This window comes from Dermacentor variabilis, chromosome 9 (genome assembly GCF_050947875.1).
Source record: "Dermacentor variabilis isolate Ectoservices chromosome 9, ASM5094787v1, whole genome shotgun sequence".
Classification (NCBI taxonomy): domain Eukaryota; kingdom Metazoa; phylum Arthropoda; class Arachnida; order Ixodida; family Ixodidae; genus Dermacentor; species Dermacentor variabilis.
In genome coordinates this window covers 101,371,586-101,399,026 of record NC_134576.1, presented here as the reverse complement: position 1 = coordinate 101,399,026, position 27,441 = coordinate 101,371,586, and the positions used below count along the sequence as shown (strand labels likewise).

The window sequence follows — 27,441 nt, the reverse complement described above, 5'->3', positions numbered from 1 at the left end:
TCTCGTATATCTTAATGTTTAATAAGATTTTTCCACATCTTCGCAATTTTGGCTTAATTGATAACATCTAAGGGTCCTTAATTAGGCTGCTGAAATGCGCACTGTTTTGTAGTTTTGGTCGATAACACTTGGCATTCATATTTTTCGCACCTCGTTTCTCTCCCGTTGTTTACTATAGAGGGCCCCGCAGCCGCCTATGGCTTTGTGACCCTCGTCTGTGTGTTTTGACTTTGTGCTCTTACTTTAGAAATTAAAAAAAAAAACTGTTCCCTTAGACTGTTAAAAAAGTTGAACTCTTTGAAGGTGGCTGACCAGCGAAGTTGTTAAGCACACGGCACAGAGCTGACGCAGAATTTTGAACAAAAGCACGAACTCGTTTACCGTGATTTTTGTATACATTCGCGCGAACGACGGCACCGCCGCCCCGTGGAGCCAGAGGAAACTCGAAACTCGTGACGCTTCGACGGAGACGCCACCATGAGAGAACGGAAGGAAATGAAACTAGATACGCGAGCGCTTGCAACGCCGACAAAGAGAGGGCGGTGCGAACGTAGACGTGGCCGACGCGGGTGATAGTGTAGTGTCTGTTCTTATCAGCTTAATATCTGATACGGGTTCTGTTTGGACCCAAGGTAGTAAACTTGTTTTTGCAAGTTGACGGAGTGCTTGAAGCCGGCTTCATCTCCGCCCCGGGTCGGCCCGGTATTGCACTATCTTCGGGATCGGCCCGCGGTTTTTGCACACCCAGAAGAAAAATGTACGGAACTCTGGCTATCAACAGCTTCGCTGTAATATAATCGAATGGTAATAGTATTCGTGTAACCTCGACATATCTGCAGGCATTACAAAATTACAATAAAAACCTCGATTAATATTACTGCAACACTTTGCAAAATCTTTCGAAGCCACGAAGGTGAAGTTTAGGAGGATCCTCGGGCTGGTTGTTAATTTCGCAGGTCGCCTTTTTCTTCGCGCATTATTTATTTTAGATTGTTTCTATTATCGTTCATCCAAATGACTTCTCAAGAAAAGTCCGATGTATTCTACTTGCTCTTCATTTATTTTAATAACTTCTTATTCTAAATTTACGCATCTGATGCATTTCTAAAAACCGCACGACTCTTGGTCATTCGCCCTGAGCAGGCAAGTGCCACAGCATGTCTTTAAGATGAGGACGAGCTACACCCCGAAAAACAGATCCGAGCGGCAAACAGAATGAAAAAAAAAGGTGCCCTGCGCACTGTCATTGTAGATGCTGTCCACCGAGCGAAGCCAGCCGGCGTCGTTGTGGCTGTGGCAGAGCACGTGGACGTTGATGTGACCGAACTTTGGCTTGGGGCACCCCTGCGGCAGTTAACGTGAGGCGGGCGTGAGCCTTGATCACAGAGTTGCAAGGATTTTCATCACAGTCGAGGACTCCAGAGATTTTAGTACAATATTGTGAGCGAGCTATGGTGTTGTGAGGGAGGAAGGCACCAAAGAAAGAGAAAACAAACAAACAAACAAACAAACAAACAAACAAACAAACAAACACGCGGATCCAACGAAATGTTAACATATAGACGACGCGAAGCTGTAAGGGTTTGCGAGCTAGTGGCCGCAGGTGGTTAGCCGTCTCTCTGGTTTATTCAATGACCCAATGACTCCCGTTGGAAAGCCTACACATTAGCATCTAAAGCTTGTGTAGCCGCACTCAAATACGCTAAAGAATCATTCTTATCTACCACATTACCATCTATTCTGATAACTAACGTAAAAAAAGTTTTGGCGCGTCATACATCCACCTTCCGATGATTCTATCCCTCTTAACAATTGCTCTGGTAACCCTGTTCCGAAAAACCTATGCGCAACTCTTCTGAATAATAACTTTGTTAAACATTTCTCGTGCACAGCTGAAATTCAACTACCGCTCTTGAATGACTGTAACTTCTTAACTACCTATGTCTCCAGAGACTGTTCAAGTTCCCGGAGTTGATTCGACTAATAGACTCATTGAAGATGCATTCGTCACCCGGCTTTGATAACATCATGGCTAAATTTATGAAAGAACACCTGCTCTTAAAGTTCCATTATTTTAACCAAAATATTCAAACAATCACTCAACATATCTAGTGTTCCGTCAGAATCGAAAATAGGAAAAATAATTCCTTTGCATAAACCTGGCAGCTAAACGTCGCCTACAAATTATCGCCCGATATTATTAACTAGTACCTGCTGCAAACTGTTAGAACATATTATTTTTACTAAACTTGCGGATTTTCTTGAATCTAATTCATCTTTTCGACATCTCAACATGGCTTTCGAAAATCATTCTCATGTGAATCACAATTATTAACATTTACTCACAAACTTCACGAAATATTTGACCGTTCTTCTCTTGCCGGTTGCATCTTTTAAGATTTTTCCAAAGCTTTTCACAAAGTGTGCCATAAACTTCTGATTTATGAACTAAGGAAACTAAACCTCGATCGTAGCATTATAAAATAGTTTGAGTGATTTCTCGTAACCGTTCTCAGTTCGTAACAGCTAATGGTCATGACTCACGTCATAGGGACGTTCAGTCCGGTGTTCCACAAGGCTCCGTCCTGAGACCTCTATTATTCCTTATCTATATTAATGACTTTGCTTCAACAATAACTTCTAACATACATTTATTTGCAGATGACTGTGTAATCCTCACAGAAATAACTAACGAACAAGACATCACCCTGCTTCAGGCCGATCTTAATAACGTCAGCAAATGGTGCCGATTGTGGCGAATGGAACTTAACATTAACAAGTGCAAATTTCTGAGAGTATCCCGACCTAACGATAACCTGCCTGTGTACTACTTGAATAACGTTGCTTTAGAATCGACTAACCCATATACTTAGGCCTGCATATAACATCTAAATCAACGGGGAATCATCACGTCGGATATATAATTAACCAAGCCAACCTCTTGCTGGGATACTTACGCCGTAACTTTTCTCGTGCTCCCTCTCCTTTAAGATTTCTACTTTATAAAACCCTGCTACGGCCAAAATTAGAATACGCTGCAGCTATATGGAACCCTTTCCACGAAAACCTAATACATTCCCTTGAACTAATCCAAAACAACGCCACTTGTTTTATTCTTTTGAACTACAACCGTGGTGCGAGCGTATCTTCAATGAAAACGACTCTGGGTCTTCAACCGCTAGCAACACCTCGAAGAATTTCCCGCCTTTCATTTTTTCATAAGCTGTATCACCACCCTAACTTCGTACGAAATTCATATGTCGCGACCATATTACTTATTTCACCGTACTAATCATCAGCATAAAGCTCGAATTGGTGCATGTAACACGACATATTTCTTACTCATTTTTGCCACGTACGTCGAAAGATTGGAATGAAGTTCCTTCTGACATTGTTTCCATTAATCACAATAGTAATTTTCGAAAAGCACTAGCTAACATTCTATAATTAGCAAATATTGTGTAGAAGCTCGTAATTTATTTCCTTCTTATTTATTGTATAACCCACTCCCCTCTCTAATGTCCAAAGGCCCTGAGGGTAAATAAATAAATAAATAAATTTGGTTGATCATCACGCTCGTTAAGACAAGGTTGTGGCTTCCCCTCTCGCACCCCCGGCGAGTGATATTTTCTCTCGGGTTTATTTCACTTAATTATATCTACATTTTAGTAGGGGAAAAACGCGCAGGTAATTTCCCCAGTGCTTTCCTTGACTTCAGGTGGTTGTCGCTAGCGAAAACTTTTGCCCCGCCGCCCCTTTTAATTTTTTTTGCTCACTCTTACAGATTGTGTATCACTGTGTGACTGTTCGTCGCTTTATCACACCATGGGACACTGTGTGTCTTACTCTGTTTTCTTGTGCTAACTTCTCTTCGTATTACTGCATATACCTTGCTTCGTACCTTCACGCTTTTGCCTCGAGGATGCGCAAAATTTTTTACATGACTTCCGATTTGGTACGCACTTTCGCCCCACATAATCTCGAATCTAACAGCCATGAAAACGCTTACACGGAAAAACACACATATCTTGCTCTTATATAACCGGTATTGTTTGGAAATTAGGCATTTGTCGTTATCTCTCCCATTTTGAGCAGTCCGAAGGTGATGCCCACCTCGATATCGAAACCCTGGTTTGAAGAGGCGATAATTTCGCTATGTGTCGCCCTGTGAAGTAGGCTGTCAATCTTCCCGTGCGACGTGTCAGTTCATAATACGTATGCCTTGTACTATGTAGTAAATGTTGGAAAAATCATTTTAATGAAGTGAAAGGCTTGGACGACCACGTGGGTATAAATCAGATATACGTTTCTAACTGTCTGTCCCCAACGAAAAGGGCACAAATGCGTATAGTCGTGGCTCTTTGATATGCACAAGTATGTCTCCGATCAGAAGTTATCGTAAACGGAGTCGCCCTATATTTTCGAATGCAAATGAAAAAAAAAGATACTTTAGGGGCGATTTGACGGTAAATGCGAAAGGAATGAGTTAAACATTACGGCTCACTTCTTTGAGGCCCGGATGTATGTTTTAAATCGCGTTCACCAGATCGCAACGTGTTGTTCAGGAGCTCACTCGATACATGTCCTACCTCTTTGAGGAGGGAAGCGCAAGTGGTGGTAGTCCGTAGCAGACCATGGTCAATTGCAGTGTATATATACTACGTGACTGGCTTTCTTCACTTTATAGACACACTTTTTTCCGCATAGAAAGAGGGATGCATAAGGGTGAAAGCGAGTTCAACATTCTGTGGATAAACATCCCTTGTCACATGTATATGTCCACGATCCCCCTCCCCCTATGCAGATTACCAGGCTTGACAACGCCAGTTTAGGCCAATCTCTTTCACATAAATTCTCTCTCTATTTTTTAATTTGACACTCCAAATGCTAACGAATTATTAACTGTATTGCCAGAAAGAAATGGTTAAAGGTTTGCTTCTATGCATGTTGCGTTGAATTCACGCTCGAGCCTCACAAGATTCGAATCGTCCATATACAGAGATTGATATTGGCGTGGCAAGATCGCACATAAGACTGCAATGCCTAATCGGTCCATGAGGTGCTCTTGACCATGGTCGAATTGTTTAGTTCCGAATTGACGCGACAAGGTCATTTGATTACAATAAGCCTAAGAAGCATTATATCTGTCGCATAGCCATATTTTCAGACAAGTGATCAGGTTCTTGCCCTCATGATAATCACACTGGGTTCCCTCTGTTTGTTGCTGATTATGAGGACACGACCACTGTCCAAGCATTTTCTTTCCAGATACTGGCACGTGTCCATTCTTTTTCGGTGAAAGTCTTTCACCAGCTGACCACTGTTACACAGTTATCGCTCGGTGCAGGACGCGCCTTCCTGTAACGGGACTGTCTCGAATGTCGCCGCCGGCTTTATAACCAAAGAATTTTCGTCTAATCAGATTGCGTGATCGAAGATAATAGTGGTGTATACATTCTGGAACGAGCACGAGCATCAGTGTTTATCCTAGAGTGTATAATGAATTGTGTATAAATAGCCGACACGTTTGGGGACCTGTACATCAGATTTTGATGTCCGACAATTGTGCTATCCGCTATCGTTGTGCTCGAGTGTTGTTTTTCAGGGCACAAGTTCGCCGAGCAAAGAGGTAGTTTCGTGACTCGCACTTGTGTCGCCGTCTCGTTCTTCGCCGTCACCGCAGCGCGCAACAATACATAAATGTGGTCTACAAGGCCGCGTCGAGACGCCTACGAAGCACGTGTCACCGCTTGTCGTAACGCGGTCGTTAATTGGTCGTTAATTGACGAGATGCTTTAACATAGGTGTCCCGAGGGGCACAGTCAGCTTAGCCGCCCAAAAAGACACCCGCCTCGCACATCGCATCTTCACCTTTCAGCTGAGACCGAAGCGTCACTTTGCGGGCTGTGTTTGTCTCGCGTTAAAATAACTTGCTATACTCGCATTCGCCATCGGAAGGCGTCTTGCCGATCTCTCACCTTTAGTTCGCACTTGTTTCCCGCGGACGTCGCTGGGCAATTGTGGAATAGTAGCACCAAAGAACACGCGAAGATGGCTGCAGGCCTCATCTTGCTACGTGCGCGGTGGATGTAACCTGACTACGACGTTGTCGTTGGCAGCGGATAGAGAAAGGAAGCGGCCCCGCTGTGGTGTCACTATACCGCTGAAGAATGTAGCGTCGCGTCCCCCCCCTCCCCCTTTTTTGTCACTCATAGGAGCGTATTACAGGTACCGACGTTGCACTGAAGAGCCAAGCCGTGCAATAGGCGCTCAGAGCTGTACCGATGCCTTGCAGATTACGAGCAGTACAACATTTTTAGTTTGTTCGTATGCTCTGAATATCCGGATGTGGGTGTAACTTATAGTTCCATTTTTTTTGCAAGTGACGAGAGCTCAGCTTTTTTATACTCGTTAATAATTAATGCGACCTGTGGGGATGTTGTTTTGTTCCTTCTGCTGTACCCTTTTTGTCATTGTTTTACTTTGGTGTTTGTGATTTCTCCTTTAGCTCTTTCCAATTTTCTTACCTTAATTTTTATATTCCACTTGAATTTGCGTGCCCTCTTTCTCGCGGGTGGGTAGGCGTTCTCTCTTTAGGGAGCCTGCTGCCAGCCTGCTCCTTCCCTTGTTTTCCTCTATGCCACTTGTATTTCTGTTTGTGAAACGAATAATAATAATAATAATAATAATAATAATAATAATAATAATAATAATAATAATAATAATAATAGCGGTATATAGTAGTAGTAGTAGTAGTAGTGATAATAACTATCATGACTGATGCTGTCTGCTTCGTTTCCTTTAGCTTCGTATACTGCTGTGGTTAGGAAGAGAATGGCGCACGGAAAAGAGAATGAACGATGTTGGTGGTGGTGGTGGTGGGGGTCTTACTACACAACTTCCGCAAAGGATCGCACTCATATTGAAATATCAGTTTTATATGCATCATTTTCTGCACTACTCTAACAGGAGCACCGGCACTTTTGCAGATTGGTGTAATCTTCGTTTATTACGATGTATCGCTCCTAAAATTTCGAAGCAGTCACAGTTCTGTCAGCACGGCAAGGCAACAGGTATCTGAACACTTATAAACGCTTCGTCGACTCGCAGTGATTTGCAACGCAGTACTACTCTGTCGATAATTATCGACTTCCAAAGGCGCTTGAAGCCGGGAGGACGACGTTCAGGCAATTACATGCATTGCTCATCATTTCCATGTTGGCTGAAGGGTCACACTTGAAGCTTCCCGTAGACACTAGCATCAGAATTACCTCTAGTGATTTGTGATAGTCTGTAGGTAGTGGTGCATTGCCGTCCTTTTCTTTTTCATTTACCTGCGGTTAGAAGCTCACAAGTCGGTTAGCTGTGTCAGCACTTGCCGTTATGCCGTCGTCATCAGGCCGTACATAAACGTTCATCTCACCGTCGTCACAGGGACAAAAAAAGAAAAAAAAAAAGAAAGAAAGAAGAAACTTCGCACATTGTTACCGAAGGTAATCAAACTCGGGTCCATGCGACTATGCGCAGCCAGAAGTCTGACGTGTTAACCTCTCTGCTATCGCTCCAGTTCCCCCAGCCCGCCCTAATTTCGTGGTAAACAAAACTGGAAATATATTACAGAGCGAACACCGCGACACACTGGAAACTCAGATGCGCACACACGTGTGTCCAACCACTGCATCCGCAGTCAGGCGGAAGTTTCTACGCAGAGTGCACGCACTTCTTGCATGAGGTGCACTTTCGCGAAAAACGGGATCTGCTAGATCGCGGGCTTCCGGCTTGGCGACTGCACAATCCAGATCGCGAGAGAATGCGTAGGCCCTACAGCGCAACCACGTCATAGGACGGACTGCCACTATCCCTAAAGGGTAGACACCTAATCCAGTGGGGTATGGCATCATATCTGTATCGTTTCGAAGCAATCGTTGGAGATTGTCCGCCTCCCCCCTCCCGAAAAAAACAGTTATCTATGGTCTCGGCAAGTGGTGTTGCAATCGCACCGCTGGCACGAGTTGTTGCAAATGGGTCGCAAGCCCCAAGGGTAGCGTTGGCCTGGCGGCCTGGGGCACAACTGGAAGCATCCGAAGGTCCCGGCAAAGGATGAGTCGACTGCTAACAGAACAACTTGTTTATTCTAGCATCGCAAAACAGCGGGCGGTCAGGTCGACCGAAGTGGAGAGCACGTTACTCGACAGAAGAAATCGGAGCCTCTCTTGGCGTCCGGGGGGCAGCTGCTTTTATACTCTCGGAGTTGAGGGCAAGAAGGAACGGCTCTGGAAGGGGTCACCCGTCACGGCGCCGCTCGGGCACGTTGAGACTAGAAGGTGACGCATCCGCCGGGCCGGCGCCGTTCAGACCTCTTCGCTTCACACTTGGGGAGCTCCTCTCCCCGGCTGCCGCGCTTTGACAGGCGTGGGCACCAACATGCACACACGAAGACACGTGGCATTGAAACATGCCTGGACGCGCTTGGCTGGCGGGAGGCGTTGCGGCAGCGCTGAACGGGCCAAAATGTCCGCCGCTTTGAACGAAGCCCCGGCGTCCGTTGCATCCGCGCCGGCTATACCGCGCGTCGTAGGCGAAACGTAACAGTGGGTAGAGCCGATAATTCATTGGCTATGACGCAAAGCATCCCTTCGAGTTTAGCCAGGTATTAACGGAAAGTGTTTCTGAATGTTATTTAAAGAGAAAGGTATTCAACTCTAGCAGGTCGACACGCTCCGCGAATACACCTAAGTTTGTCTTGATGTGGCCGACCAAAATTAATTAATTAATTAATTAATTAATTTATTTATTTATACTGAAGCCTCAATGGGGCTATTGCACGAGTGGGATGAACAACAAACGTACAAACATGTATAAACAAGCTTGCGTGAATTTTTTCAGTGGTAGTGAACGGATGTTGCCCTGTAATGAATTCCAGACTTCAACTGTAGACGAAAAAAAAAAAACGCACGATGGGACAGATCTGGAAAACGTGCGCCTGCTAGTGCAGCAGAAGTTGATGTGCGACTAGCAGTGAAATTGTATTCCAGGCAGAATATGACCTTCAAAAACAAAAAAGGAAAATGACACGTCGACCTCCTTGAGAAAGCCCCAAGAAGCCTGTGGAACCGTTCTGAGAGATAATTAAACCACTACTGCGCAGAATTGAATCTTGCCAATTTTTATGCGGTTTTATGCATCACTCGGACTGTCAGAGTGCATCTGCATGCAGCTCGGAGGCCACAGCAGAGGAAATGCTGCAACGGACGAAAAGGACGTCACGCGCATCGCAGAAAAAAATTTCTTGAGATTCGGAATAGGGCGGTGTCGGTTGCGAGAGCCTGTTCTTGTTACCGTGAGCTCGGAGCAGCCGGCGGAATCGCTTAAAGCGGGAGACATAGTCCGATTCGGTGTCCGATCCGGCGTCCGACGAGCCGGAACGGCAGCCGGAATCGAGGTGTTTTGCCGTGCCGAAGCGCCGGATCGGACGTCCGGCGTGCGGCAAACCGGGCAGATTTTCATCGTCCGACGCGACCGGCAACCGCACCGTCGTCTGGCCACAGCCAATGGCAGCGCGGCTGGCATGTGACGTTCTCCGACGTTCCCTCCACGGAGGCGGCGCTGGCTGGCCGGTTTTTCGCAGTGTTTTTTTCCCTTGCCTGCTGCAGTTTGTTTCCGACAAGAAATAGTTACCAGTTAAGTGAAATTATCTCGAACATGTGCCTGGTCTGCAAAGCAGCGCCTAGTACACTAGCACTAAGCTACTGGCGAGATCGGGAGCCGCGACGCGAGAGCATTTCGCGGGCAGACATCCCACACCGACCGTCTGAGTGACGCTGCTCGCTTCGCTTGCACGTTTGCCCTTCGCAACGACTGCGTCGAGTAAACCAATTGTATTTAATTATGGGCGACCTAAGTGTACAGTATTAATTGTTTTGGCAAACATAAGCGCTCTTCGACGAGCTCGGGTTGGATCGTAAGCGCCGTCGGCCTAGCTAGGCCTACCGGCCCTATCGCTGGCTGTTAGCGGAGTCGTCAGTGGACAGCGCGCCGTCGTGAAGTGTTCTGTCACTTGCAGGGGCACGATTTTACTGACAGTGTTCGTGTAAAGCGAAGCAGTGTTGTGCAGAGTTGTTTATATTGCCTTTCTCGACGTGGCTATGAAGTCGAGCTGGGGGGCTGGATCTGGGCGGAGCTTACGCGCCGCTCAATCTTTCGGATGCACGCACCGTGTGCCCCGAATCGTCGTATGCCGCATGCCGGAGCATGCGGCGCCGCACGTCGGATCGGACGCCGAATCGTACCGTGTGTCTCCTGCTTAAGTTTGGGAATACTTTTTATAGCGAATATGTATCTTCGCCTCTTTCCCCCATTTTCATGGTTGGTCGTTGCTCCGACGCGGCAAGGAAAACGTTCGTTCGTTCGTTCGTTTGTTCGTTCGTTCGTTCGTTCGTTTGTTCGTTCGTTCGTTCGTTCGTTTGTTCGTTTGTTCGTTTGTTCGTTCGTTCGCTCGTTCGTTCGCTCGTTCGTTCGCTCGTTCGCTCGCTCGTTCGTTCGTTCGTTTCGTTTCGTTTCGTTCGTTCGTTCCAGCTATTACTTATATTTACAATATTCATCGATGGTTTCTGCACATTTTCTTTCTCTTTAATTCGAAGGATCTGCCGCTTGGCATACTGAAAAGAAAAATGGAGCGGAGAGGAGGGGGAGCAAAAAAAAAAAAAAAAGGAAGCGCGCGCAGCTCTGTATCATGCGGATACTGCAATAAGGTCTTTGCGAACGTTTTCGTCGCTTTGCCAGCGCCTTGTCCTTCAAGCTCGAGGTTCGTCTTTCTGAGCACCTTGACGCTGAAAGCGAGTGCTATAGGGCAGGAAGGCCCCGGTGACAATATCTGTCGCTATTCCGCTATCTCGTTCATGACTAAGCATTCTGTGAATGCATGTACTAGTAGCTTGAATATGTTCACAGCGCACACATACTTAGGAAAAGGGACAGGCAGGGTGAAAGGGCGCCGACTTCCAACTAGATTTATGAAAAAAAAAAACTGAATATACACACTGGCAAAACAAGAAGGAAGCAAGGCGAAAGGCTAATATACAAGGATAACTACGGCGATATATATCAACTGTCATGAGTGAAGCATGCCATGCTTGGCATTTGGTTTAAAACCCAGTAGGAAATTCAAGCATGATTTGACAGTACAGCGCAAGCTGCGCTAACACACATGTTATCCAGCGTTTATCATTTCAGCCTCAATAATTTCTCTAGTTAGCTGGGTCTTATGCTTTACCATCATTTTGCACTAATTAAAAAGACGTGCGCAACCACAGTCGCGACAGTGAAAGCACCGGTGTTCGCGCTGTGCAAATACTCAAGTTGAAACGTTACCAATCCGTGGCTTCCGGGCAAACTTAGCGTAGGTTTCGGTGGTAACTACGTAAATATGACAGCATCATGAATATGTAGCCCGAAACTAATACGGGTTTCGAAAGCATGGCCTCCGGGATTGTCACATTGTCGTAAATTTCAAGGCGCTTATTGTACCACCCTTTTGTACCAGAATTATCGTATGTGAAATGTGTGGGCTAGTGTCCTCTACGCTTACCGACATTGTAGTTCGACGAAGTGATTTGTGATGTGTGATACGTGGGTTTGCCCTGCCTCGCACTGAAATCTCTTCAGGCGGAAATTTGAGGCCGAAAGAAAATGCGCCCATACCTTGGGCTCCCCCCAAGATGTTGCCTTGAGGGAGTGATTTCTTTTATAAAACTGGAAATGTTGGCCACTGTGTATCGCCAGCATCATATCCGCGCGCAATAGATTGTCCAATGAGCAAAGGATGATAACATGAAGTGATATTAACCAAACACACAAACGAACAAACAAACAGTCCAGCAATAAAGCACATTTATTAAACGTGCTTAAACTTACGAAAAAAGAAAAAAAGTTTGGCAGGATAAGTCTCACACTGAATCTCGGTGTTATTGCGATTAGCACTGAAGCAATGTAGTGACACACCGTGTATTGCCGATGGCGAAACAAGTATGCAGCCGGCATCTTTTCTCACACTCCTTAATGCACACGCTACTGCCCTCTAGCGACGCCGCCTCAAAGTCCGCGCTTGGCGCGGGATCGATTCCGCCGAGCACCTGACAATCTTAAGGACGACTTTTGCCATTGTAAAGCGGCACATACCAATGGGCACGTGCTATAGTTACCTGAGTTAGTGTCAGAGGGGGTTCATTGAGGGGCTGCACAAACCTACCGTGACATACCACGTGACCCTAGTTGGTATCAAAGAGGTTCCGTAAGAAGCAGCGCAGATCGAGTAGCACATACTAAGTGCTCCAATCCTGCGTCAGAGAGAAAAAAATATTCAAGAGTGGTACACACCCTGTGCCGCAACCCAAGTGACCCATGGCGTCAGAGAGGCTCGCTTAAGAGTGGCATGTAGGTACTTAGTGCCACGTACCCAGCGACACAGGTTGGTCCGGCGGTTGGTTTGGAACCCTGTTCCCTCCGAATAGATAGCATCCCGGTGCGCTACCTATACGATCGTGGTTTACCCAGATACCAAGGCCGGCGGAAAGACGGTTAAAGAAATTGACAGGTAGTCAGAGAGTCAGTTCCAGGAGGGCGCATAAAGTACCCTAATTACGAATGCTGACCGCATTAAAACAGCACCTTTTGCACTTTCTACAATTCCTTTTGTGTGATGTATCCTCAGAACGTGCTCACGGACACGTTGTTTAGGAAATGTCGTTAGCACGGTTGCATTTCAGCTATTCTAAGCGTCGTCCATATCATTCGTGTCATATAGAATACCAAAAGAAGGAGGTCAGGTATATTACTTGCATTGTAAAAATAACACCAACTTTTTGTCATTAAGGTACAGTTATTCTTCGCTAGATCTCGTTGGCGACGGGGTGACGGCATGCAGGTATAAACAGCAAGTTGGATGCAGTGCTGTGTCTGTACTTTTCCTGCGTGCCATCCGCTCGAGAAATTTTTTTGTTGATCATATACCAACTGTTCACAAACTTTTCATAACTGTTCATGAACGATGCTCGTTCTGCATGCACATAAGTGTGCCAGATATGCGTACATAGTGCTCTCAGTTACGATGCGCATATTTGTACTCGCTTTTGATTTTCTTTTGTTTATTCAGTTCGATCCTGCGGAGGCAAAGAAAAAGAAAGATATAGCGGCGGGTAAACTGTATACTCAGTATGCTTCCATTTATCTCCAATGTGCTAAGTATCGCTTAGCGCAACCACTTTGCTACACGATTAACGGAACCGCTGCTGGTGGAACGTTCGATTTGCCGTGTTCAGTGAGTAATCTATATCGTTTTTTTCTTTTTGGTTGTTACAATGTTTGCAGAAAATAATTAATATCTGCACATGGTTTCAGATGTCAGTTTAGTTCCTTTTATGAGAGAACGGGACATGACGGACTGAACTAAACACAAATTCTGTGAGAACTCTATAATTGGGAAGAAAAATATAAGCATCATCCTACCACCTTAACTTTCTTTTAATGGGCCCCGCAGGGCGTTGTAACAAGGTTATGTGACTTCACACGTAAAATAACCCCATCAGGCGCCAGTTTTTTCGTTAATTCAACATTTAATTTCACTTGATTTTGCATCATCAGAACAATTAAGTGTACTGTAACCGGGCGGATGAACAGCTTTTCTTGCTTCTGTGAGTTTTTCCAAGCTTACAGTATGCCGACTACATGCGGGAACTATCTACGTGGACGTCAAACATCACAACGTCAACAATTTCCTCTCCAGCATACTTGAAGAATGTCTGTTGTAAAACTTTGTCAAAAGCAATGAATGGAGCAGACACACTGCGTGATGACATACTGACACCGATAGCAAACAGCTAGCTTTCTTTTCTTCAAGTCGGTTTACTAGAAAAATTTACACATGTTATTAAAGCTAGCAGGAAGCCTTTGAGCAAACGTGCTCCAAGATGTATGTGAGGAGTGATAATTATTTCCATCAGCGTTTTTGATTTTAGTGCATACTTTCGCGTGCAAAATTGTGCGCGCAGCCCGCTCCCTTCGAAGGCGATAATGCACTCTAATCTACTCTTTCAATATTCGCGAGTGATGGTAGGCATAAATACACACGTATAACATCAATACATTTAATGCTACGCGTTTTTCACGCGCGCTAAGTCATTCGTCGACTACGGTAGCCAGAAACGTGACTATTTGTCGCGGCTTGAGCCTGACTACGCTGTCGCCGGTGCTGGGCACTATCATAACCTCGGGAGAAGTTATTCGTATGCTCTCCACGTGGGGTCGCTGTAGACCGGGCCTCGCCGTCGGCCAGTGTTGTCGCGTGGCGTTCGGAAGGAACTGGTTCGCTGCCAGAGTGACTGGTTCCAGGTCTTTCAGTAGGTGGCCTGCCAACAGCCGCTGCAAATCAATCAATCAATCAATCAATCAATCAATCAATCAATCAATCAATCAATCAATCAATCAATCAATCAATCAATCAATCAATCAATCAATCAATCAATCAATCAATCAATCAATCAAATCAAGTAGAAGCCGGAGACGGCTTTAATTAAAGGAGCGCTGCGACTGACACACTTGTGGTAACGTATGGCTTTTCTTTTTAGACGGTACATAATATTTTTAATTGCCCCTGGAAAATGGCGCAATTGTAGTCCTTGAGTTGGATTGCTTAGCGTGCACTACATTACTCGCACAAGAAATCGAAATGCATAATCGACTGCACTAATTAACTCAATGATTCAGAATCACAAATTAAATTTGTTGAATTGAATCGAATTGTATTCCGGGATTTCGCGTGCCAAAGCCACGATTTCATTACGAGGTGCACCGTAGTGAGGGGACTCCGGATTAGTTTTTTAATCACGAGGAGGATCTTTAACGTGCACACGCACACACACCCACGCACGCACGCACACACACACAAACACCACACACACACACGCACACGCACGCACACGCACGCACACTCGCGCGCACACACACACACACACACGCGCGCGCACACACACACACACACACACACACACACACACACACGCGCGCGCGCGCACACACACACACACACATACACACACACACACGCACACACACATACACACACACACACGCACACACGCACACGCGCACGCACACGCGCACGCACACGCGCACGCACACGCGCACGCACACGCGCACACACACGCGCACACACACACACACACACACACACACACACACACACACACACACACACACACACACACACACACACACACACACACACACACACACACACACACACACACACACACACACACACACACACACACACACGTGATCGATATATATGTCAAACAAAGCGGAAAAGTTCGAAGAGCACAAGAAGTGCAACCTAGCGCTAACCATTCACCGCAAGTTTCTATTGTGAAAGAAAGAGTAAAATTTCAATCAAAAGCAGTTGCACTCGAAGAGGCCCGAAAAGAAGCGGTAGCAATGAGCAAGGAAGTGAGGCGGATGCGTCTGTTTGGGTGGACTTGTTAAAATTCATCATCATCATCATCAGCCTAGTTACGCCCACTGCAGGGCAAAGGCCTCTCCCATACTTCTCCAACTACCCCGGTCATGTACTAATTGTGGCCATGTTGTCCCTGCAAACGTCTTAATTTCATCCGCCCACCTAACTTTCTCCCGCCCCCTGCTACGCTTCCCTTCCCTTGGAATCCAGTCCGTAACCCTTAGTGACCATCGGTTATCTTCCCTCCTCATTACATGTCCTGCCCATGCCCATTTCTTTTTCTTGATTTCAACTAAGATGTCGTTTACCCGCGTTTGTTGCCTCACCCAATCTGCTCTTTTCTTATCCCTTAACGTTACACCCATCATTCTTCTTTCCATAGCTCGTTGCGTCGTCCTCAATTTCAGCAGAACCCTTTTCGTAAGCCTCCAGGTTTCTGCCCCATATGTGAGCACTGGTAACACACAGCTGTTATACACTTTCCTTTTGAGGGATAGTGGCAACCTGCTGTTCATGATTTGAGAATGCCTGCCAAACGCACCCCAGCCCATTCTTATTCTTCTGGTTATTTCAGTCTCATGATCCGGATCCGTGGTCACTACCTGCCCTAAGTAGATGTATTCCCTACCACTTCCAGTGCTTCGCTAGCTATCGTAAACTGCTGTTCTCTTCCGAGACTGTTAAACAATATTTTAGTTTTCTGCAAATTAATTTTCAGACCCACCCTTCTGCTTTGCCTCTCCAGGTCAGTGAGCATGCATTGCAATTGGTCTCCTGAGTTACTAAGCAAGGCAATATCATCAGCGAATCGCAAGTTGCTAAGGTATTCTCCATCAACTTTTATCCCCAATTCTTCCCACTCCAGGCCTCTGAATACCTCCTGTAAACATGCTGTGAATAGCATTGGAGATATCGTATCTCCCTGTCTGACGCCTTGCTTTATAGGGATTTTGTTACTTTCTTTGTGGAGGACTACGGTGGCTATGGAGCCGCTATAGATATCTTCCAGTATATTTACATATGGCTCATCTACACCCTGATTCCGTAATGCCTCCATGACTGCTGAGGTTTCGACTGAATCAAACGCTTTCTCGTAATCAATGAAAGCTATATATAAGGGTTGGTTATATTCTGCACATTTCTCTATCACTTGATTGACAGTGTGAATATGGTCTATTGTTGAGTAGCCTTTACGGAATCCTGCCTGGTCCTTTGGTTGACAGAAGTCTAAGGTGTTCCTGATTCTATTTGCGATTACCTTAGTAAATACTTTGTAGGCAACGGACAGTAAGCTGATCGGTCTATAATTTTTCAAGTCTTTGACGTCCCCTTTCTTATGGATTAGGATTATGTTAGCGTTCTTCCAAGATTCCGGTACGCTCGAGGTTATGAGGCATTGCGTATACAGGGTGGCCAGTTTCTCTAGTACAATCAGACCACCCTCCTTCAACAAATCTGCTGTTACCTGATCCTCCCCAGCTGCCTTCCCCCTTTGCATAGCTCCTAAGGCTTTCTTTACTTCTTCTGGCGTTACCTGTGGGATTTCGAATTCCTCTAGGCTATTCTCTCTTCCACTATCGTCGTGGGTACGACTGGTACTGTATAAATCTCTATAGAACTCCTCAGCCACTTGAACTATCTCATACATTTAGTAATGATATTGCCGGCTTTGTCTCTTAACGCATACATCTGATTCATGCCAATTCCTTGTTTCTTCATCACTGTTTTTAGGCTTCCTCCGTTCCTGAGAGCCTGTTCAATTCTATCCATATTATAGTTTCTGATGTCCGCTGTCTTACGCTTGTTGATTAACTTAGAAAGTTCTGCCAGTTCTATTCTAGCTGTAGGGTTAGAGGCTTTCATACATTGGCGTTTCTTGATCAGATCTTTCGTCTCCTGCGATAGCTTACTGGTTTCCTGTATAACGGCGTTACCACCGACTTCTATTGCGCACTCCTTAATGATGCCCATGAGATTGTCGTTCATTGCTGCAACACTAAGGTCCTCTTCCTGAGTTAAAGCCGAGTACCTGTTCTGTAGCTTGATCCGGAATTCCTCTAGTTTCCCTCTTACCGCTAACTCATTGATCGACTTCTTATGTACCAGTTTCTTCCGTTCCCTCCTCAGGTCTAGGCTAATTCGAGTTATTACCATTCTATGGTCACTGCAGCGTACCTTGCCGAGCACGTCTACATTTTGTATGATGCCAGGGTTCGCGCAGAGTATGAAGTCGATTTCATTTCTAGTCTCACCATTCGGGCTCCTCCACGTCCACTTTCGACTCTATCAAATCTATTTTATCTATTTTATTCTATTAGAAATCTATTTTATTTCATTAGAAAGGAACGAGCAAGCGCATAGAAGCTGCTAAACTACGCAACCTAAAGAGCCGGCCACCACCCCCATAACTGACAACTCGGGGCAGCAGCTCAAAAAGAAGAGAGAGAGAGTTTGATATATATATATATATATATATATATATATATATATATATATATATATATATATATATATATATATATATAGAGAGAGAGAGAGAGAGAGAGAGGGTAGAAGTACTGCTTTATCGGAATATTCAGGACCGCAGATATACATAATATGAATAGTGTGCACACACGTCAAAGCACAATTCCTGATGTATAAAAATTTGCGGAGAAAAAGTAATCTCTTGGAACCTTTAACAAATTCTTGTACAAGTGTATCACATGAATATGCTTCTTTAAAGAAATGAAAGCAATGTCTATGTCATCACTGCTGTTAAGCTCATTACAGAAGTGTGGTCAACGTTAACTCGCAGCATTTGCTTTCTACAATTGGTAAATATTTCAGGAATTCCAGGTAGCTGCCGGGTATAGATGATTTCAACTGTTTATATGTATGTAAGCCCGCTCTAGGGGTAAGAGAATATTTGACCAATTGAATACGAATCAAACAGCCCTTGCTATTTGATTCGCATCTGATTCTGGAAATCACTGTTCGAATTTGCGGAATATTAGATCCTTAGATCACATAATATTAGGTCACAAAACAGTTGTAGTCTAAAGGGTCAAATAGTTATGCAAGTGAGGGCTGTTCCCAGTCATTCTGCTGCGTCGTCATGAATTCCGCATGCAGCCACAGTCGTTGCGCAGAGGTATAGAGTTTTCTGAGAGAAGGTACGTGGATGGTTCCGCGCAGTAATTTCACGCCACTGCGTATAAATATCTCACTTTTAGGCTGCTTTATACAAATTTCTTGTCTCGATTTAGGTACAGAAATTTTCTATTTTATCAGTCTTGCGATTTCGTTTATTTAAAACAAAGTGCGGTGCTGTGCGGCGGCACACTTCACTCTTTGGACGAGCACAACCCAGCATCCGGTGACCGGATGGTCCCTATAGTTTTACTGCGTCGTCGTGGCACGCCAGGTAACGGGATTCTTATCCCTTGTTTATTAGCTCCTCAGTTAATCGGATTTCTACTTGTGAACGGTATCATATGCATGCGTAAAATATTGCCAGTAAACCTGTTTTTCTTTCTTTTTTTGCCAGGCGGATTGAACAGAAACGTTATATTTCGCTGGGCATCGAAATTTACTTACTTATTTATTTGAAAAGTACTGCAAATCCCAAGGGGGAGTTAAGCAGAAAGGAAACATACATAATAACCATATTGTAAAAGAAATGCGACTATACGTACAAAAATAAGTCGTATACAGCTTCTTTCTAACTTAATACGAAACAGGCAGAGATGCGCAGTTTGCACGTATGGCGCGTGCTCTGCTTGCTTTGCTATGCGACAAAAATGCAGGTGCTGGGCTGTGATACTCTTACACTTTCACGGTTTAGGTCCTCAATCATTTGTTACAATTAATCCCCTGTGTGAATGAACAAAGCACGATGTCACCTGGAAAACCGAAGTTCGATATATTCGCCGTTCATCCTCACTCCTAATCCTTCCCAGTCTGATAGCTTGAAAAGTTCTTGTGAGCGTGTCGTGAACAGCATTGCCTGAACCCTTTCTTGATAGCTATTTTCCCGCTTTCCTTGCGGAAAATTAAGGTAGCTGTGGACTTTTTTAGATATTTCCCAGAGTTTTCACGTATTCATACTGTACTCCTTGATTACGCAACGCCTCCATGACTGTTGGTATCTCTACTGAATCCTGTGCTTTTTCATAATCGAAGGAAGCCATTTAGAGAGGTTGATCCTATTCCGCAAATTTCTCAATTACCTGATTGATGACGTGGACGTGGTACATTGTAGAATGTCCCTTCCTGAAGCCAACCTGTTCTCTTGGCTGATTGATGTCAAGTTTTGCCCTGATTGTGTCGGAAATTATCTGAGTAAATATTTTATACGGTACTGAAAGCCAGATCATGGGCCTATAATTCCCGATTTTTTAGAATGTCTCCCTTCTTATGGATTAGTTGAGATTAGCGCACCAACTCTCTGGGTGCACTTGAAGCCATGAGGCATTGCATATAAAGGACCTTAAGTTTTTCAAGCATAATGATTTCTCCATATTTGAATAAATGGCATGTATTGCAAGGCCCTTCTAGCATCATGGCTAGTTAAAAAATATTGAAGCAGTAATACAGGACTTGATGAGCATGTTATACAAAAGTGCACGGGACCAGTTAGAGAATTGCAGTTCATCTCTGTAACGCGCGGCGACTGCTTCGTCCTCCTCCCCTACCTGCGTGTAGGTTAAGAGACGGGCACCCCAGCTCGGTGGAACAATGAAGTTTTCAATCAATCAATCAATCTCTGTAAAACGCGTAACTAGCTTTTGAGTAATGAAAAGAAACGATTTATATTGTTGCAACTATAGTTATACATGTTGTGAGACTATTCCATTCTCTAATCACCCAAAGCAGTCAGTTTTGAATCGGTATTCCTGTAGAGTTACGGGCGTGAGTGTCGAGTGTACAGGGTAGAAATGAAAATAATAATAATAAAAAATTATTCGTATCTCAGTCGGACATGTCATTATTCGAACACGCCTGCTACGCTTACAAGAGAGAAAGAGAGAGAAAACGTATAAGGGAAAGACAGGGATGTTAAGCAGTACGCTTACAAAATTTACATACACATATAGTAACGGCTCTGCACAGTAACCGAGTTAAAAGAATGAAAGCATTGTGTCATGACTACACAATGTGAATTCGCGATTTCCGGAGGGTGCGTTCTAGTTTTAGACAGCACAAGGGAACAGTTTACATTCATAGCTAAGAAAGCAGCTTCGAGCCCAAGTAATGCAACAGATTTAGAGGACATCTCTGCGACTTGACACCACCTCGCATCTAGGAGAAAAAGGATGAAAAAAGAAAGCACATTATTGTTGTATGTTAACACTTTACATGTGTGAACCTTTAAACAAAACGCTACGTAGCTTACTTACCTCATAAAAAAGCGTGACAATGTTTTCTTCTGCGCAAGAGTCCTTCTCTATTTTTCAAGCACTTTTCTCAGCCACCGTCTTGTCTGGACAGAAAAGCAGCCCGTATCGTGTTTGACTTCGATGCTGGCTTCACGAAGTTGTCTTTTTTTGCTGGCTTTCTTAGAAGTCAAGCTATAACTAAGGCGGCGGATGATCGCTTAGCTGCCTACTTAGCCGTCTACCGCGAGTATTGGAACGCACCGGAAATGCCCCTCTCAGGGTCGCTCCACTGAATTGGCACCGACTACGTTACCTGTGACTCGACCTTGGTGCCTCCTGGACCGGTGACGCTCAGGAGGACTGAACTGTCGGTGGACACGGGCAGGCGTACGTACGGCGAGGCCCGAACACTGGCCGGGTTGTAGATGACGACGCCAAACTGGGGGGCCTGAGGGCAGCAACTTCGTCAGAAGTCTGTTATACTGTACACAGTGGTTCAAAAACTGTGCATGGTGTTTTAAAAGGCTTGTATTCTCGAAAGATAGTTACCGGTACCCATTTATGCCCACACTTTCATCCTCGCGTTCACGCTCACGTCCGTTCAAATTTACCGGTACACGCTGAAGCTCAAACTAGGGAGTGAGGAGTAAGAGCCAGTGTACTCGTGAGCTGGTATGTCGAGCTGTGCTGCTTGTGTGAATGCGACCGATCCATACGCAGTCGGTGTTGGTCTAGAAATTAGCCCATTGGCTGCCGGTCAAACTATGCTAAAGCTAACCACCGTATACGTTTAAACGTTCCTCCATTTGACTCGCTGATATTCTGCGTTCTTGGAGAGTGTACAATAACGCTACTGAACTAGCTACTCGCACGCTCAACTTCACAAAGAATCGCGGCTCACCAAATCAGCAGTGCACTCGGTTTTGCAAGCGGAGAAAACGATGAACGCTCGATTATCGCGTCTGATTTGTGGCCGACGATTCGATGACGATGTGTATCAGCGATTGAGTCTCCCATCCACTGATATTTCTTTTCTGGAGAGAATATTTTTATTTCCTTTCGTAAGCGCTTTCATTAAAAAAAAATCGCTAATTTCTTCTCTATCACGGGCGTACGCTGCCAGTGAGAAAATCTGAGTCGGCCTCTTGCCAAAACCCGCAACAATATAACTGAACAAGAGCTATAAAGGTGCACCTAATTGCATGCTCTCGTCCACTCAAATTCACCGGTACACGCTGAAGCTCAAACTAGGGAGCGAGGAGTAAGAGCCAGTGTACTCGTGAGCTGGTATGCCGAGCTGTGCTGCTTGTGCGAATGCGGCCGATCCATACGCAGTCGGTGCTGGTCTAGAAATTAGCCCATTGGCTGCCGGTCAAGCTATGCTAAAGCTAACCACCGAGTACGTTTAAACATTTCTCCATTTGACTAAAATGATATTCTACTTTCTCGGTAACGCAGCCGAGCTAGCTACTCTTAGCTTAACTTGCGAAAGAATCACGGCTCACCAAATCGGCAGTGCACTCTTTGTTTTGCAAGCGGAGAAAACGGCGAACGCTCGATTTCCGCGCCCGATGTGTGGGTGACGCCATACCAGCAACTGATTCTCCCATTTACTGATATATTTTTTCTGGAGAGAATAATTCTTTTCATTTTGATAAACACTTTCATTGAAAAAAAGAAGAAAAATGATTAATTTCTTCGGTATCACGGGCGTATGCTGCCAGTGAGAAAATATGTGTCGGCCTTTTGCCATAATCCGCAACAATATCTATGAACAATACCTATAAAGACGCACCTAATTACAGGCGACAAAATCTCGCCTACAACATTAATTTACTGAGATATTTTTCAGATTTTCTTCTTTGAGTCGTTATAGATCTATATGTGTTTCCCAGCCTCACAATGTTTGAGGAGTTTAGGCAAGATTTTGCGATTTCTGGGCTTGTATTTCCAAATTAACAGAATGCGTTAGAACTGTTCTTATGAGCAGGAGGCGTCAGCAAATCGCGCTTTTTCACACATTACGGAAGGTGGCCGGACAACTAGTACTGACTCTTATGAATGAGAAGCGTTGCGAATTTGCTTTTGATTCATAAATCAAATATGTTTTCAACTATTATTGTTAGTTACGGTGGGAGATAGAGAGAACAGAGGAAGGCCAGATAGGTTAACTAGGCGCACGTCAGGTTTTCTAACCTACACTGGGGAAAGGAAACACAGGGATATGATAACATTGTATTTCGCCTGTTCTCTAATCTTACGTTCGATTTCTTGTCGCGTAATAATTATACTGTAGCACAGTGACGTGCTCTGCTTTCTACTGACATTGATAAGTATTTGACGAGTGGTAAATATGATCTGATTGTAAATTGTTTGCGTCTTTGCTTTTCATGTATAGAAATGTGCCAACCGTGTTAGACGCTGTACTAGGATGCACTGTCGTTCTGTATGAAGTACAACACATTGAAACTGTTTTCGCAATTCCGTGTAACAGGGGGCCTCAGCAAAGAAGGAATATATATATATATATATATATATATATATATATATATATATATATATATATATATATATATATATATATATATATATAGCGCGTTCTAGTGCGTGTCTTCTTGAGCACTTGTCAAAGACAGTGATCAAACTAGAGTGATAGGATAGCGGGCTTTTATCTCATAGCACTTTTACAGTAAGTAAGTAAGTAAGTAAGTAAGTGCTTTATTCCCATATACACATACATTTGAATATGGACAGGTCTTGAGGGAAAAAGCTGCGTCAGCAGCTTGACTAAGTCCTAAAACCCATTTTATGGCAGCAGCAGGGGGGAAAACAGTGCATGTGGAAATGATAACAATAAAGCAGAATAGGGTGAATAAATCAACGCAAAAGAAACGAACACAAATTGATAAACCAAAAAATGATAAACACAAACATTGATAACCCAAAACAAGTTACTTAGCTTGCATATTAAGAAATCAGCAGTATGAAAAAAACTACACTCAGATCAGTCACGCATACTGACACCAGATAATGTTGCAAAAGTAATATTGTGATGTACAAGTACAAAGTATTAAGCATAAAACCAGCTCTAGCAGCAATAATAATTATACAGACTAGTTAACGAAGACTGTAAAACATCGATATCAACGGCGATCAGTGTGTTAAGCAGGACAGGCAGCGTATAAGCAATCATTTGCTTTCCATAATTAGTCATCATCATCATCATCATCATCAGCCTGGTTACGCCCACTGCAGGGCAAAGGCCTCTCCCATACTTCAACAACCCCGGTCATGTACTAATTGTGGCCATGCCGTCCCTGCAAACTTCTTAATCTCATCCGCCCACCTAACTTTCTGCCGCCCCCTGCTACGCTTCCCTTCCCTTGGGATCCAGTCCGTAACCCTTAATGACCATCGGTTATCTTCCCTCCTCCATAATTAGTGCGCGGGTGCATTACGTGCCAATATGCTGGAGATCGTGTTTGATAATGGCGTATGTTCTGTTTAAGGTTAGCTATGGAACGGATACAGCAATTATTCGATTTACACTCTCTAACGTATGCACGGACTAACCTGTAAGTGTACAAATTATGCGCTTTGCGTATTTTCAGTTCTTGGAAAAGAGGTTCACTTGGGGAGTCCCATGGTACATCACATATCACACGGATAATTTTTTTCTGAATTATGAATAATCTACCTATATTTGTGACAGATGTGGTACCCCAGACAAGGGAGCAATAATTCAGATGACTGACGAAAAGGGCATTATATGTTAGCATTTTTACATGGCGTGGAAGGTACTTAAGGGAGAAAACCAGTCCAACAATCTGTGAAAGTTTAGTGATAAGTGATAATATATTCGACGACATATCGTGGTCGAAAATGATCCCTAGGCTCTTAACTGAGCTCACTAGTTCAATTTTCTCCGAATTAAGTGTAATGTCAGCAGGCAGCGTAGCGCTTTTGTTCTTGGCTTGGAATAATATGGCTTTAGTTTTAGTAGTGTTAATTATGAGACCATTTTTAACGGACCACACATGTAGTTTTTCTAGTACTGCATTGGCAGTCCTTAACAAGTCTGAGGTATGATAAGACGAAAACAGTAGTGTAGTGTCATCAGCATTGATGATGTATTTGGTGTCATTGTCAATATTGACAATGTCATTAACATAGATATTGAAAAGTAGAGGGCCAAGTAGGCTCCCTTGCGGCGCTCCTATCCATGTGTTCCTTAACTGAGATGACAGGTTATTTACGTGTGTAAACTGAACTCTGGAGCTTAGATATGATCTAATTAAGTCAAGGGCGACGCCGCGAATTCCATAGTTAAACAATTTATTGAGTAGAAGTTCATGATTAATGCAGTCGAAAGCTTTTGTAAAATCTATTAACACTGCAAGAGGGAGCAAGCGCTCTTCGATGTTTTTGAGAATAAATTCTTTTTGATCCAACAAGGCAAGTTGTGTTGACCGGTTTTTACGGAAGGCGTACTGACAGTCAGTTAAGAGGTTTTTATTTTCCAGTAATGTCGAAAGACGTTTAAATATAACCTTTTCCAGGCCTTTTGAGAAGACTGGCAAAATGGATATGGGCCTGTAATTTGTCATAAGAGTCCTGTCCCAGTATTCTTCAGTATGCAAATAGCTGGAGGCAGTTCAGTCGGCAGCGCGCATTTTCCAGCGACCTCACTTGCTTCTGCCGCGCTGGCTAGGTTCTCGGCGGGGGCGACAAAAAACGGCGCCGAGGCCAAGGGGATGGTGATCGAGATGCTCGGAAGGCTGGTGGTGGCGTCAGAATACGGTCGGAGACAGCAGAGCGGTTCCGGGTTCATTCTTCTCCACTGTAGGTCGCCCGGGTGGTGCATCAGTCTTCTCAGAAGTGGCTTCCTGAAGTGGAGTCTCCTGGCCACTGAGTGGGCAGTGTACAACCGCTAGACCACATAGTCGGCGCTGACGGTGCGTAGTTCGATGGTCGGCGTCGGTTATATTACCTAGCGATATGGCCAGGCATCCTGCAGAACTACCACACTGGTAAAGGGCGAATTTCAGAATGCGGACTGAAGTATTCGGCCGAAGACATCGGTTGATGGTAGCCAGGCTCTTCCCCCTTGAAAGTCGTAAGTAGCGGCAAGTCTTCGTGGACAAAAGTTGCGTGTGCATGGATCAAACAGTTGAGGGGGCGAATCATTGCGTGGTGGTTCGGTGCACGACAATGCCGTTCGTCTCTAGAGTCCTTAAGATCCGCGACGTTCACCGAGTAGTTCCAAGTAGCCGAAGGAGGTTCCCAAATGTCTCGGAAAACGGAAGAGCTGCAACGTGGCGCCGCAGAACGTGCCGGTTCTTCATGCCGTTGGAGCTCCTCGCGGAGTATCTGGCGGATGGCGGACGAAAGGTCTGAGTGTGGAGGACTCATGTCAACATTTGCAATGGTCGTTACATTAGCCAGCCGTCCAAACGTTGCTGTAATTCGGCGAGTCTTCAGCGCCTCGAACGTACGGCAGTGCCTGTCAGTTCTGATACAGTGTTCAAGTTCTCTTTACCAATGAGGAAGTTGTAAAAGTCTTCCGCTATTCCTTTTGCGGCGTGCCCCACTTTATCTTCCTCTGTCATTAAAGGGTTGACGGTTTGACACAGCTTCAAAGTTTCTTCGATATAGGTACTGCAACTCTAGCCGGGCACCTGAGCCCTCTGGTCTTATGTGAATTCCACACGTTTCTTCTTTGCTTCCGAGTCACACAAACACTTCTTGATCTCCTCAACGAAGCGTGTCCACGTAGTTAGCATGTCCGCGTGCTTGTCGCACCATACAAATGCCGTGCCGTCCAAGAAGAAAACAACGTTCCTGCGTTCCTCCGTGCGAAAGTGCGACGAGGCGACGGCTTCGGCGCAGTTCATGTGCTGATTCCTCCGTTGTAGATTGTAGGAGTTGCCCAGCGCAGCTGCAGCAAATCTAACACACGAGGTGTTTAATGCAGAACCAGATGAATCTGGCTGATAGACGCGTTTGCGAGAGCGGTCCTGAGGCAGCTTGGCGAACGTGGTTCTTTTCTGCACCTGGTCTTCTGCACGACAGCCGTCGTTCATGACAGAGCTCCAGACGATATATATATATATATATATATATATATATATATATATATATATATATATATATATATATATATATATATATATATATATATATATACGTGTATGTATATATCAGTCATGAAAGTGTGTGGGCAGACCAGGCGCATCGAATGTCATCAGAAGTTATTAAAACCTAAAAAATAAGCACCGTCAAGAAACATCGGCGGAGGACTCTATCTTCGACTCCTAGCCTGCGCACGGATATTCTTCTATTTATGGCCTCAAACCCTCATGGTAGCATGCTCTACGTGGCCACACAGGTAACAATTTCCAAGTCATCAGTCTGGAGGAACCTAAATGCCGGCATTTCACCCGTACCACCTTAACCAACAACAATACTAAAAAAGATAGGGACCTGTAGAATCGTCTGTATTTCTCGAATTGGGTCCTCAAAAAAGGCGATGAGTCACCAGACCTTTTGAGCAAGATCAGGTGGACACAT

The 27,441-nt window shown here is 44.7% G+C and overlaps 1 protein-coding gene and 1 non-coding gene across 2 annotated transcripts in view; one reads left to right on the top strand and one right to left on the bottom strand.

Annotated features, from left to right (window-relative positions):
* LOC142557181 (lysosomal alpha-mannosidase-like) overlaps nucleotides 1-27,441 on the bottom strand; it is a 210,057-nt gene that overhangs the window by 82,247 nt on the left and 100,369 nt on the right. The window contains exons 23-24 of the mRNA XM_075668853.1: nucleotides 6,528-6,652; nucleotides 1,242-1,344 (exon numbers count right to left, since the gene is read on the bottom strand). The gene's annotated coding sequence lies outside the window, so the exon portion shown is untranslated. The remainder of the gene's footprint in view (nucleotides 1-1,241; nucleotides 1,345-6,527; nucleotides 6,653-27,441) is intronic.
* Nucleotides 553-736, top strand: LOC142558682 (U2 spliceosomal RNA). The gene has a single exon (XR_012823088.1). It is a non-coding gene; the product is annotated as a U2 spliceosomal RNA (small nuclear RNA).